This window comes from Tachyglossus aculeatus, chromosome 20, assembly GCF_015852505.1.
Source record: "Tachyglossus aculeatus isolate mTacAcu1 chromosome 20, mTacAcu1.pri, whole genome shotgun sequence".
Classification (NCBI taxonomy): Eukaryota; Metazoa; Chordata; class Mammalia; order Monotremata; family Tachyglossidae; genus Tachyglossus; species Tachyglossus aculeatus.
In genome coordinates this window covers 18,362,973-18,375,202 of record NC_052085.1, presented here as the reverse complement: position 1 = coordinate 18,375,202, position 12,230 = coordinate 18,362,973, and the positions used below count along the sequence as shown (strand labels likewise).

The 12,230-nt window shown below is 48.2% G+C and overlaps 1 pseudogene; it reads right to left on the bottom strand.

The window, feature by feature from the left end:
* Positions 1-3,387: 3,387 nt before the first annotated feature.
* On the bottom strand, positions 3,388-10,733 carry LOC119941295 (annotated as a pseudogene).
* Between the last annotated feature and the right edge of the window lie 1,497 nt (positions 10,734-12,230).

The following is a 12,230-nucleotide window of genomic DNA, read 5'->3' as shown; positions in this document are numbered from 1 at the left end:
CACCTACAAATATGTCCATGATTTGTCCTGTACTGTACTCTACCACCGTGCTTCCTTATTCTCTTCTCTCCGGTTAACAAATTATATACTTAATCTACAAATTATATACCTTATAGACTTTAAATTATTTATTGATATTAATATCTGTCTCTTCCTCCAAACTATCAGCTCATTGAGCATAAGGAATGTGTTTGCCAACTCTGCTATTTTGTTCTCTACCAAGCACTTAGTACAACGTTATGCACATAGTAAGCACCCAATAATAAGATTGATAAACTTCCTTCCTTTCGACACTCCCTTTTCCTCTTTTAAATTCCCGACTTGCTCGTATCCACCCTAACTCTTCGTACAGTCCCTGGCACATAGTAAGCATTTAACAAATACCATAATTATTATTATTAGAAGCAAACTTACATGAAATCAAAACCCACAGTTGGCTTCTGGGCTCTCCGCCATCTGACCCTGCTTTACCGAGAAGAAGTGTGGCCTAGTGGATAGAGCAACGGCCTGTTAATCAGAGGATCGGGGTTTCTAATCCCGGCTCTGCCACTTGTCTGAGCCTAATTGCCCTAGCCTAGCACTTTTGAATGAATGTTCTCTCAATCTATTTTAATTTATGTCTCCTTGAGCCCTGCGTGGGACAGGGAATGGGTCTGATTTGATTGCCCTGTTTCTTCCTTGGCTCTTAGAACAGTGCTTCTCACATAGTTAGTGCTTAACAAATACCACAATTATTATTATTCGTTATGTTCTTACCAAGTCTTGGGTAGATAAAAATTAATTTGGTTGGGCACCATCCCTGTCCTGCAAGGAGCTCACAGTCTAAATAGAAAGGAACATAGAGGCACAGAGTTCACTCTACTGACTGGATTATCTTTCTACAGAAATGCTCTGGGCAGGTCACCCCCTCCTCAAAAATCTCCAGTGGTTGCCTATCAACCTTCGCATGAAGCAAAAACTCCTCACTATTGGCTTCAAAGTTCTGCATCCCCTTGCCCCCTCCTACCTCACCTCCCTTCTCTCCTTCTACAGCCTAGCCCACACACTCCGCTCCTCTGTCGCTAACTTCCTAACCCGTGGTCCATGTACCATCCCTCCTCACATCTGCCAAACTAGTTCTCTTCCCCCCTTCAAAGCCCTACTGAGAGCTCACCTACCCCAGAAGACCTTCCCAGACTGAGCCCCCTTTTCCTCCACTCCTTCTCCCCTTCCAATCATCCCTAATCCCTCCCTCTGCTCTACCTCCGTCCCCTCCCCACAGCACTTGTGTATATATGTACATATTTATTGCTCCATTTATTTTATTAATGATGTGTATATATCTATAAATCTATTTGTCTATTGTGATAGTATTGACACCTGTCTACTCGTTTTGTTCTGTTGCCTGTCTCTCCATTTTAGACTGTGAGCCCGTTGTTGAGTAGGGATTGTTTCTGTTGCTGAACCGTACTTTCCAAGCGTTTAGTACAGTACTTTGCACACAGTAATCGCTCAATAAATACGATTGAATGAATTAATTTTCCCTGGGCCACACAGGAAGCAACTGACAGAACTGAGATGAGAACCCAAGTCCTCTAACTCCCAGGCCCTTGCTCTTTCCATTCACTCATTCGTTCACTTGTATTTATTGAGCACTTACTGTGTGCACAGCTCCGAACTAACCGTGGGAGAGTATGACATAACAATAAACAGACACAATCCCTTCCCACGAGAAGTTTACAGTCTAAACTGGAACTGATGCGACTGTAACTGTAACTCAATGAACTGATGCTAGGCCATGTTGCTCCTCATACTTCATGCTTACTCCATGCGGAGGACTTTACTAAGCACACTGTAAAATCCTTGTGGGGAACATATATATATATATATATATATATATATATATATATATATATATATATATATTATTCTGTATCTGAAAAAGCACTTCACAAAACAAGAACTTAATAAATGCTAGTACAACAACTACTGTCACTTGTGTTCCGGTTTTATTCCTGTTTATTGTTTCTCCTTGGGCTCCATCCTTGCTGTACCAGCTTTTCTCAGGATAAGTCACTACTCCTGCACCTCAAGTTCCTCATCCGTAAAATGGGGTTGCAATACCAGTTCTCCCTCCTTCATAGATCGAGCCCTATGTGGGTCGGGAACTTGATCCAACCTGATTAACTTGTATCTACCCTCGTGCTTAGAACACTGCTTGGCCTGTGCTGAGTGCTTTAAAAATATCATATGAAAATACCATACATATAGAGAGGGGAAGAGGTGCCCATTCTCACAGGCCCTTAGATAAGCTGCTGTTTGGGCTCGGATGAGGATTTTGTACCAAAGCATCAGTGAACGGGTTGCATTCCTAGAATATCTAGCAGCTGGAGGACCACCTCTGCGGCAGTGATAATAGAGTTGAACGTGATGAGGTCAGAGAAGTTCCCTTCCATGCCACCCATTCCCACAGCACCAGGCACCAGAGTCATGGTAGAACCTGGATCGGGGAACCGGTCAATTGACAGTATTTATTGAGTGCTTACTATGTGCAGAGCACTGAACTAAGTGTTTAGGAGACTACAATTGAGTTAGTAGACACATTCTATAGCCTACAGGAGGAGATAGACATTAATACTAATAAATTATGTACATATACACAAATGCTTGGTAGTAGAGGGTGGAGTAAATAAAGTGCCCAAGGTGAAGAAGGACTGAAGGCTTTCCTACATACAGTTGATATGATTTGTTTTAAATATTTTTGTTTGGAGAGGGTGAGGAGGGGATAAACTTGTGTATTCTTGTCCTCTCCCAAGCTCTTACTTCAGCACAGAGACAGCGCTCAATAAATAACATTGATTGGTTAACTGATTAAAGCGCTCAGTACAGCGCTTAGCGCATGGTTAAGAGCTCGGTAAATCCGATTGAATGAATGATAGATCGGGAAGTACAATGTGGCAGAGTTGGTAGACATCTTCCCCGGCCTCGAGGAACGATTATTGATTGAACACTTGAGGATGAATGATAACTCGTGCTGTAACCCAGGGGAGGGAAAGGGGCACCCAATCTCCCCCGTCTTTCTCTGCATCTCTCTGTGTCTCTCTTTCTCTCTCCAACCCACTTAGGGTCCCGGAGTCCCCCGCGTCCCGACTGGTGGATGGCTGCCATGAAACCTTCAGTTGCCAAGGCCCATCCTGTGGTCACCGCCAGGGGAGCCAGTGAAGGACCCTCCCCAGACAAGGCAGTATGTGCCACAATCGGAGAGGCAGGGGATTGGAAGGATTGGATGGGGACCCCTAAAAGGGCCCGACCCCTCTTTTTTCCCCAGCTGGCCTGGCGACCCCGTTGGTCAATATCCGTCTGCTAGACAGGTTGACGGGGCCGGGGGGAGACAGCTGTTTGCCTGCCTCACTTGCCGAACCATGCTGCCTTCAATCCCTGGTAAAGCGGTCGGTACCGGGGGATTACTACTCGGTGGGCCCAGGGGAGGGGAAATGGAATCACGGGGAGGCGGGTGAGAGGCAGCCCGGGCGGATTGGGAGGAGTGGGGAAAGAGGAAGTCCCGCAGGGAGGGAAGGATGGGATCTAGATCATCATCTTCATCCTCACATTCATCAATCAATGCTATTTATTGTGCACTTACTATGGGCAGAGCACTGTGCTAAGCGATGGGAAGAGGAAAATATAACAGAGTTGGTAGACAAGTTGCCTCCCCACAACGAGCTCACAGACTAGAGGAGGAGGCAGGCATCAATATAAAGAAATGCACTGATCGCTTTTCTTTCCATGGGATGCATCGTGGCCTAGTGGAAAGAGCCCGGGCCTGGGACTCAAAAGACTCGGATTCTAATCCCACCTCTGCCACTTGCCTGCTGTGTGACCTTGAACAAGTCGCTTCACATCTCTGTGACTCAGTTCCCCAATCTGCAAAATGGGAATTCGATACATGTCCTCCCTCCTACCTAGATTGTAAACTCCATGGGGAACAGGGACTATGTCCAATCTGCTTACCTTATATCAACCCCAGCGCTCAGTATAACACCATGCACACAGTAAGTGCTTAACTAAATACTATCATCATCAGGGTTCTTCAGCTTGCCAAGGGTCCTCATCCCCAGAGCTCTCCCCACGTTGGAACCCCCAAACCCGCTGCCTCTCAGAGAAGCCCCTTGCCCTCGGCTCCACCTCTTCCAAGAGGCCTTCCCCGTCTAGGCCCCCATTTCCTCCTCTCTCTCTACCTTCTGCATCATGCTTCAACGTAGATTTGCATCCTTTATTCATCCCTCTGTCAGCCCCACAGCATTTATGTCCATATCTGTAATTGATTTATTTCTATTAATGTCTGTCTCTCCCTCTAGACCGTAAGCTCCTTGTGGGCAGGAAACTTGTCTACCAACTCTGTTAGTTCATTCAATGGTATTTATTGAGCGCTCACTGTGGGCAGAGCACTGTACTAAACGCTCTGTTATACAGTGCTCTGCATACCGTCAGTGTTCAGTAAATACCATTTATTAATGTCTGATTAATGTCTGTCTCCCATTTTAGACTGTAAGCTCTTTGTGAGCAGGGAACGTGTCGACCAACTCCCATATTGGGCTTCTCCCAAGTGCTTAGTCTAGTGCTCTGCACACCATAAGCATTCAACATATATTAATCAATCAATCAATCGTATTTATTGAGCGCTTACTGTGTGCAGAGCACTGTACTAAGCGCTTGGGAAGTACAAGCTGGCAACATATAGAGACAGTCCCTACCCAATAGTGGGCTCCAAGTCTAGAAGGGGGAGACAGAGAACAAAACCAAACATACTAACAAAATAAAATAAATAGAATACGTATGTACAAGTAAAATAAATAAATAGAGTAATAAATATGTACAAACATATATACATATATACAGGTGCTGTGGGGAAGGGAAAGAGGTAAGATGAGGGGATGGAGAGGGGGACGAGAGGGAGAGGAAGGAAGGGGCTCAGTCTGGGAAGGCCTCCTGGAGGAGGTGAGCTCTCAGTAGGGCCTTGAAGGAGGGAGGAGAGCTAGCTTGGCGGATAGGCGGAGGGAGGTCATTCCAGACCCGGGGGAGGACGTGGCCCGGGGGTCGATGGCGGGACAGGGGAGAACGAGGCACGGTGAGAAGGTTAGCGGCAGAGGAGCGGAGGGTGAGGGCTGGGCTGGAGAAGGAGGGAAGGGAGGTGAGGAAGGAGGGGGCGAGGGGATGGACAGCCTTGAAGCCCAGGGTGAGGAGTTTCTGCCTGATGCGCAGATTGATTGGTAGCCACTGGAGATTTTTGAGGAGGGGAGTAACATGACCAGAGCATTTCTGGACAAAGACAATCCGGGCAGCAGCATGAAGTATGGATTGAAGTGGGGAGATACACGAGGATGGGAGATCAGAGAGAAGGCTGGTGCAGTAGTCCAGAGGGGATAGGATGAGAGCTTGAACGAGCAGGATAGCGGTTTGGATGGAGGGGAAATGGCGGATCTTATTATTGATTGATTAATTCCCCTAGACAATAAACTCGTAGTGAGCAGGGAAGGGGTCTCATAATTCTGCTATCTTGGACTCTCGATTACCGTGTGCACAGTAAGAGCTCAATAAATACCACTGATGGATCGATTGATTTCCTCAGCTCCCTCTGTGTCCAGCGCAGGAACTCCCACCTTGCCGAAATCGGTCTCCTCATGTTCCTCGGTGTCCAGAGCCAGAAAGACAGCCCCCAGGGCCTGGCCCACAGGGAGGCCAGAAACCAAGGCAGCTGAGCAGAGACGTGGAGGATCGTCCTCGCCCCCAGACCCTGACCCGCACGGGGAATCCCAGAACCTACTGAACTTTGTCAACAGTTTGCTCAGTCCCTTGTCGAGGCCAGGGCCCAGGTAAAAGCCGTGGTGGTCCCGATCCAATCCAAGCGGCAGGATCCGCCTAACTACGCTAACGTCACCCACCTTCACCTCCCAACTCAACCTCACCCCTCACTTCAACTCAGATCTGACAGACTCTCTCCCCCCTCCCCTTCAAAACCCTATCGAAGGCACATCTCCTCTAAAGAGCCTTCACAGATTAATCCCTCATTTCCCCTCTGCATCACATCTACCCACTTGCCTGAGAAAACCCTCAAGCACTTGGATACGCTCTGGACATGTTACTCTCCTCCTCAAAAATCTCCAGTGGATGCCAGTTAACCTACGCATCAAGCAAAAACTCCTCACTCTCGGCTTCAAGGCTCTCCATGAAGTCGCCCCCTCCTACCTCACCTCCTTTCCCTCCTTCTACAGCCCACCCCGCACCCTCTGCTCCTCTTCCGCTATCCTCCTCAATGTACCTCGTTCTCACCTGTCCCACCATCAGCCCCCAGCCAACGTCCTCCCCCTGGCTTGGAATGCCCTCCCTCCGCACATACGCCGAGCTAGTTCTCTTCCTCCCCTCAAAGCCCTACTGAGAGCTCACCTCCTCCAGGAGGCCTTCCCAGACTGAGCCCCCTTTTTCCTTTTCTCCTCCCAATCCCCACACGCTACCTCCTTCCCCTTTCCACAGCACCTGTATATATGCTTGTACAGATTTATTACTCTATTAATTTTACTTGTACATATTTACCTTTCTATTCGTTGTGTTAATGATGTGCATCTAGCTTTATTTCTATTTATTCTGATGACTTGACACCTGTCCACATGTTTTGTCTTGTTGTCTGTCTCCCCCTTCTAGATTGTGAGCCCGTTGTTGGGTAGGGACCGTCTCTTTATGTTGCCAACTTGTACTTCCCAAGCGCTTAGTACAGTGCTCTGCAGACAGTAAGTGCTCAATAAATACCACGGATTATTCATTCATTCATTCATTCAATCGTATTTATTGAGTGCTTACTGTGTGCAGAGCACTGTACTAAGCGCTTGGGAAGTACAAGTCGACAGCATGTAGAGACAGTCCCTACCCAACCACGGGATCACAGTCTAGAAGGGGGAGACAGACAACAAAACATGTAGGCAGGTGTTAAAATAGTCAGATCAAATAGAATTAAAGTTATACGCACATCATTAAGAAAATGAATAGAATAGGAAATGTGTACAGGTAAAATAGAGTAATAAGTCTGTACAAATATACATACAAGTGCTGTGGGGAGGGGAAGGAGGTAGGGCGGGAGATGGGGAGGAGGAGAGGAAAAAGGGGGCTCAGTCTGGGAAGGCGTCCTGGAGGATGTGAGCTCTCAGTAGAGCTTTGAAGGGAGGAAGAGAGCTACCTTGGCGGATGTGTGGATGGAGGGTATTCCAGGCCAGGGGAAGGACGTGAGCCGGGGGTCGACGGCGGGACAGGCGAGAACAAGGCACAGTGAGGAGGTTAGCGGCAGAGGAGCAGAGGGCGTGGGCTGAGCTGTAGAAGGAAAGACGGGAGGTGAGGTAGGAGGGGGCGAGGTGATGGAAAGCCTTGAAGCCGAGAGTGAGGAGTTTTCGTTCGATTTGTAGGTTGACAGACAGCCACTGGAGATTTTTGAGGAGGGGAGTGACATGCCCAGAGCGTTTCTGCACAAAGATGATCCAGGTAGCAGCTTGCAGTATAGACTGAAGTTGGGAGAGACAGGACGATGGGAGATTAGAGAGGAGGCTGATGCAGTAAACCAGTCGGAATAGGATGAGAGATTAAACCAGCAAGGTAGCGGTTTGGATGGAGAGGAAAGGGCGGATCTTGGCGATGTTGCGGAGGTGAGACTGACAGGTTTTGCTGAGGAATTGGATGTGAGGGATGAACGAGAGAGTAGAGTCGAGGATGACACCAAGATTGCGGGTTTGTGAGACAGGAAGGATGGTAGTGCCATCTACAGTGATAGGAAAGTCACGGAGAGGGCAGGGTTTGGGAGGGAAGATAAGGAGTTCAGTCTTGGGCATACTGAGTTTTAGATGGTAGGCAGACATCCAGATGGAGATATCCTGAAGGCAGGAGGAGACACGAGCCTGAAGGGGGGAGAGAAAGCAGGGGCAGAGATGTAGATGTGGGTGTCATGAGGGTAGAGATGATAGCTGAAGCCGTGGGAGCGAATGAGTTCACCATAGGAGTGAGTGTAGATAGAGAACAGAAGGGGACCAAGACCTGACCCTTGAGGAACCCCTACAGTAAGGGGATGGGAGGGGTGGAGGAGCCCGCAAAGGAGACTGAGAATGAACGGCCCGAGAGATAAGAGGAGAACCAGGAGAGGATGGAGTCAGTGAAGCGAAGGTTGGGTAGCGTGTTGGGAAGAAGGGGGTGGTCCACAGTGTCGAAGGCAGCTGAGAGGTCGAGGAAGACTAGGATAGAGTAGAAACCATTGAATCTGGGAAGAAGGAAGTCATTGGTGACCTTTGAGAGGGAGGCTTTAGTGGATTGTATGGGATGGAAGCCAGATTGGAGGGAGTCAAGGAGAATGTTGGCGTTGAGGAATTCAAGGCAGCGGGTGTAAATGACTCGTTCTAGGAGTTTGGAAAGGAATGGTAGGAGGGACATAGGGCGATAACTAGAAGGGGAGGTGGGGTCAAGAGAGGGATATTTTAGGATGAGGGAGACGTGGGCATGTTTGAAGGCAGAAGGGAAGGAACCAGTGGAGAGTAAGCGTTTGAAGATGGAAGCTAAGGAAGGGAGGAGGGGAGGGACGAGAGATTTGATAAGATAAGGGGGAATGGGGTCTGAAGCACAGGTGGATGGAGTAGCCCTTGGGAGGAGAGAGGAGATCTCATTTGAAGATACTGCTGGGAAGGATGGGAGAATAGTGGAGAGGGTTGAGAGTGGGGTGGTTGGAGAAAGGGGAGGAGTGACTTTGGGGAGCTCAGATCTGATGGAGTTAATTTTACTAATGAAGTACGAGGCCCGATCGTTGAAGGTAAGGGAAGGAGGAGGGTGAGGAAAAGGGGTCTTGAGAAGGGCGTTAAATGTACGGAAGAGCTGACGGGGATGATGGGCATGGGTGTCAACAAGGGGGGAGAAATAGTTTTGCCTGGCAGAGGAGAGGGCAGAGTTAAGGCAGGAAAGGATAAACCTGAAGTGAACAAGGTTGGCTTGGTGTTTAGACTTTCGCCAGCAGCGTTCAGCAGCTTGGACATAAGATCGAAGGAGGCGGACAGTGGCAGTGATTCAAGGCTGCGGGTTAGTGGTACAAGAGTGGCGTAGGGAAAGGGGAGGGAGCTACCCCCATCCGATCAATAAGTTAATCAGTAGTATTTATTGAGTACTTATGGTCTGCAGAGCACTGTATTAAGCGCCTGGGAGGCTACAATAAAACAATGTTACAAGCACATTCCTTGCCTGTAATGAGTTTTCAGTCCAGAGGGGGAAACAGTGAGCGCCCCACACAAGGTCCACAGTCTAAGGGAATGCAAAGCAACCCCCCAACTCAGAGTCCACTTCTGCCTTGTCAAGGGCACCAAACATCTCATTCATTCATTCAATCATATTTATTGAGTGCTTATTGTATGCAGATCACTGTACTAGGTGATTGGGAGAGCACAACAATAAACAGGCATATGCCCTGCCCACAATGAGCTTACAGTTTAGAAGGGGAGACAGACATTAAGATAAATAAATGAATTACAGCTATGTACATAAGTACTGTGGGGCTGGGAGTGGGGATGAATTAAGGGAGTAAGACAGGGCGATTCAGAGAGGGGTGGAAGAAAAGGAAAGGAGGGCTTAGTCATACTATGTCTTAAGAAACCCCAATTCTTCCAGTGTGGGGAAAAGCACAACACTGTAGGGACTTCCTCAGTGCTCTGGCCACCTCCTTGTTGCGCAGGCTGTAGATGAAGGGGTTCAGCATGGGGGTGATGATGGTGTAGAATATGTAGACGGCATTGTCCTGCCCGGGGATTCGTAAAGAGCTGGGTTGCATGTAGGTAAAGATGGCGACCCCGTAGTAGAGCCCCACCACGATCAGGTGGGAGGAGCCGGTGGCCGACGCCTTCCTCCACTCCGTGAGGACTTCATCTGGAGCACTGTAGACAGGATGATCCCATAAGACACAGCGATGATTGTAAGCGGGACCAGGAGCATGATGGAGCATTAGACGGTCATGGCGGTCTCGTAGAGGGAGGTGTCCACGCATGACGTCCTCTGGACGGCCGGGATCTCGCAGAAGAACTGCCGGATATTCTGGGAGCAGCAGAAGGGGAAGGTCATGGTGATGGTCGTCAACTGCTGGTGACGTTGGCACATAGTTGGCAGATAGTAAGGTCTTAACAAATGCCACTTTAAAAAAGCAAAGCTAAAGCACAGGGAATCTGAAACTCTAAATTCCAGCCCCATTCACACACTAGACAGAGAGAACACTTCCGGCTACTCACCCTGGTCGTCAAGCGCACCCAGGAGTCAGGACCCGAGGGTCATGAGGACGCAGACCCTTCCATTCATCAGGACCGGGTAACGGAGCAGGTGGCAGACAGCGACGTACCGGTCTTAGGACACGAGGGCCAGCAGGAAACATTCGGACCCTGCCAAGGTCAGGTAGACAAATATTTGACCCCCAAGGAAATGGACTTCCTGCCGGACAGGAAATCGGCGGTCATCTTGGGGACGACGGTGGAGTTGTACAACAGGTCCATTGTGGAGAGCTGGTTGAGCAGGAAGTACATGGGCGTGTGGAGGCGGGGGTCCCTGTGGATGAGGACCACCATGGTCATGTTACCCAGCAGGGCTGTTGAAAAGGCCATGAAGACCAGGGAAAATTGGAGCTTGGGAAAGCCCATATCCTGGAAGAGACCGAGCCGAATGAAGTCGGTAGACAAGGTGTGATTCTCTTTCCACATGGTGTGATCATCCGAGATGTCTAGAAGAGGGGAAACAGAATATGGGTTTGTGGGTCCCAAAACAGCAGCAGCAGAATCAGCGTGGCCCAGAAGGAGCCTGGGCCTGGAAGTCAGAGGACCTGGGTTTTGATCTGGCTCCACCACGTGCCTGCTGTGCTACTTTGGGCAAGTCACTTTGCTTCTCCGAGCCTAAATTTACCTCATCTGTGAAATGGAGATTGTGACTTAGAGCCTCATTTGGCCAGGAATTGGTCCAGCTTGACTATTCGGTGTAATAATAATAATAATAATAATAATAATAATAATAACTAATTATGATATTTGTTTAGAGCTTACTCTGTGCAAGGCACTGTAATGAATACAAGCAAATCAAGTTAGGTTGTACCTACTCCAATCCCTGGCACATAGTAAGGTCTTAACAAATGCCATTCAAAAGAAGCAAAACTAAAGCACAGGGTGTCTGAAATTCCAAATTTCAGCCCCATTCACACTCCAGACAGAGAGAACACTTCTTGCTACTCACCCTGGGCCCAGTAAGGTTAAGGTATCCACAGCTTTAAACTCTTCCACTTTTCCTTCCCTGTAAGCCTATTTAAGTGTCCGTCTTCCCCACTGAAGACAGAGATCATGACTTCCAATGCCTCTGTACTCTCCCAACTGCTTAGTAAAGTGTCTGCACAGAGTACGCGCATAACGATTCCTATTGATGGATATATTGATAATTTTTATGGTATTTGTTAAGCGCTTACTATGCGTCAAGCATTCTTCTAAGTGCTGGGGTAGACGCGAGTTGATAGGCACGTTCCCTCACAGTCCAGAGGCCTAAGTCATAAGTAGTGCCAACGGGAGGCTGTAATTGGACTCTGAAAAAGAGGAAAGAGAATGATAACTATGTCACTGCTATTTCTTCTGCTGTTGAATGAACATCACCAATGGATAAGGTGAAAGACGAAGTGACTCATTTTCATGTGGGTTTGTTCCCCCACTAAGCTAGACCACATTCTGGAGAAAGTCGGAAGTGATCAATCAATCAATTTATTGAGTGCTTACTGTGTGCAAAGGACTGTAGTTACTGCTTGGGAGTCCAATTCAATAGTGTTGGTAGAAACGTTCCCTGCCCACAGGGAGTTTACAATCTAGAGTGGGTGGAGGCCGTTAAAATAAATTACGGATCTGGATTTAAATGTTGTGAGGCTGAGGGTGGAGTGAATAAAGAGTACGATTCCAAGGTCAAGGGTGACGCAAAAGGGAGAGAGAGTTAGGGGTGATGAGGATTTAGTCAGGGAAACACTCTTGGAGGAGATGGGATTTTAAATTAGTCCTCCTAATCTTTCATTCACTCATTGACATTCATTGGACACTGTAATAAGTGCTGGAGAAGAAAACCATGAAAGAGAAATGTCATGGCTTTTCTGTGCCTCGATTTCCCTATCTGGAAACTGGGAATTAAATACCTGGTCTCCCTTCCTCTTAAATCATGAGCCCCAAACTGGACAG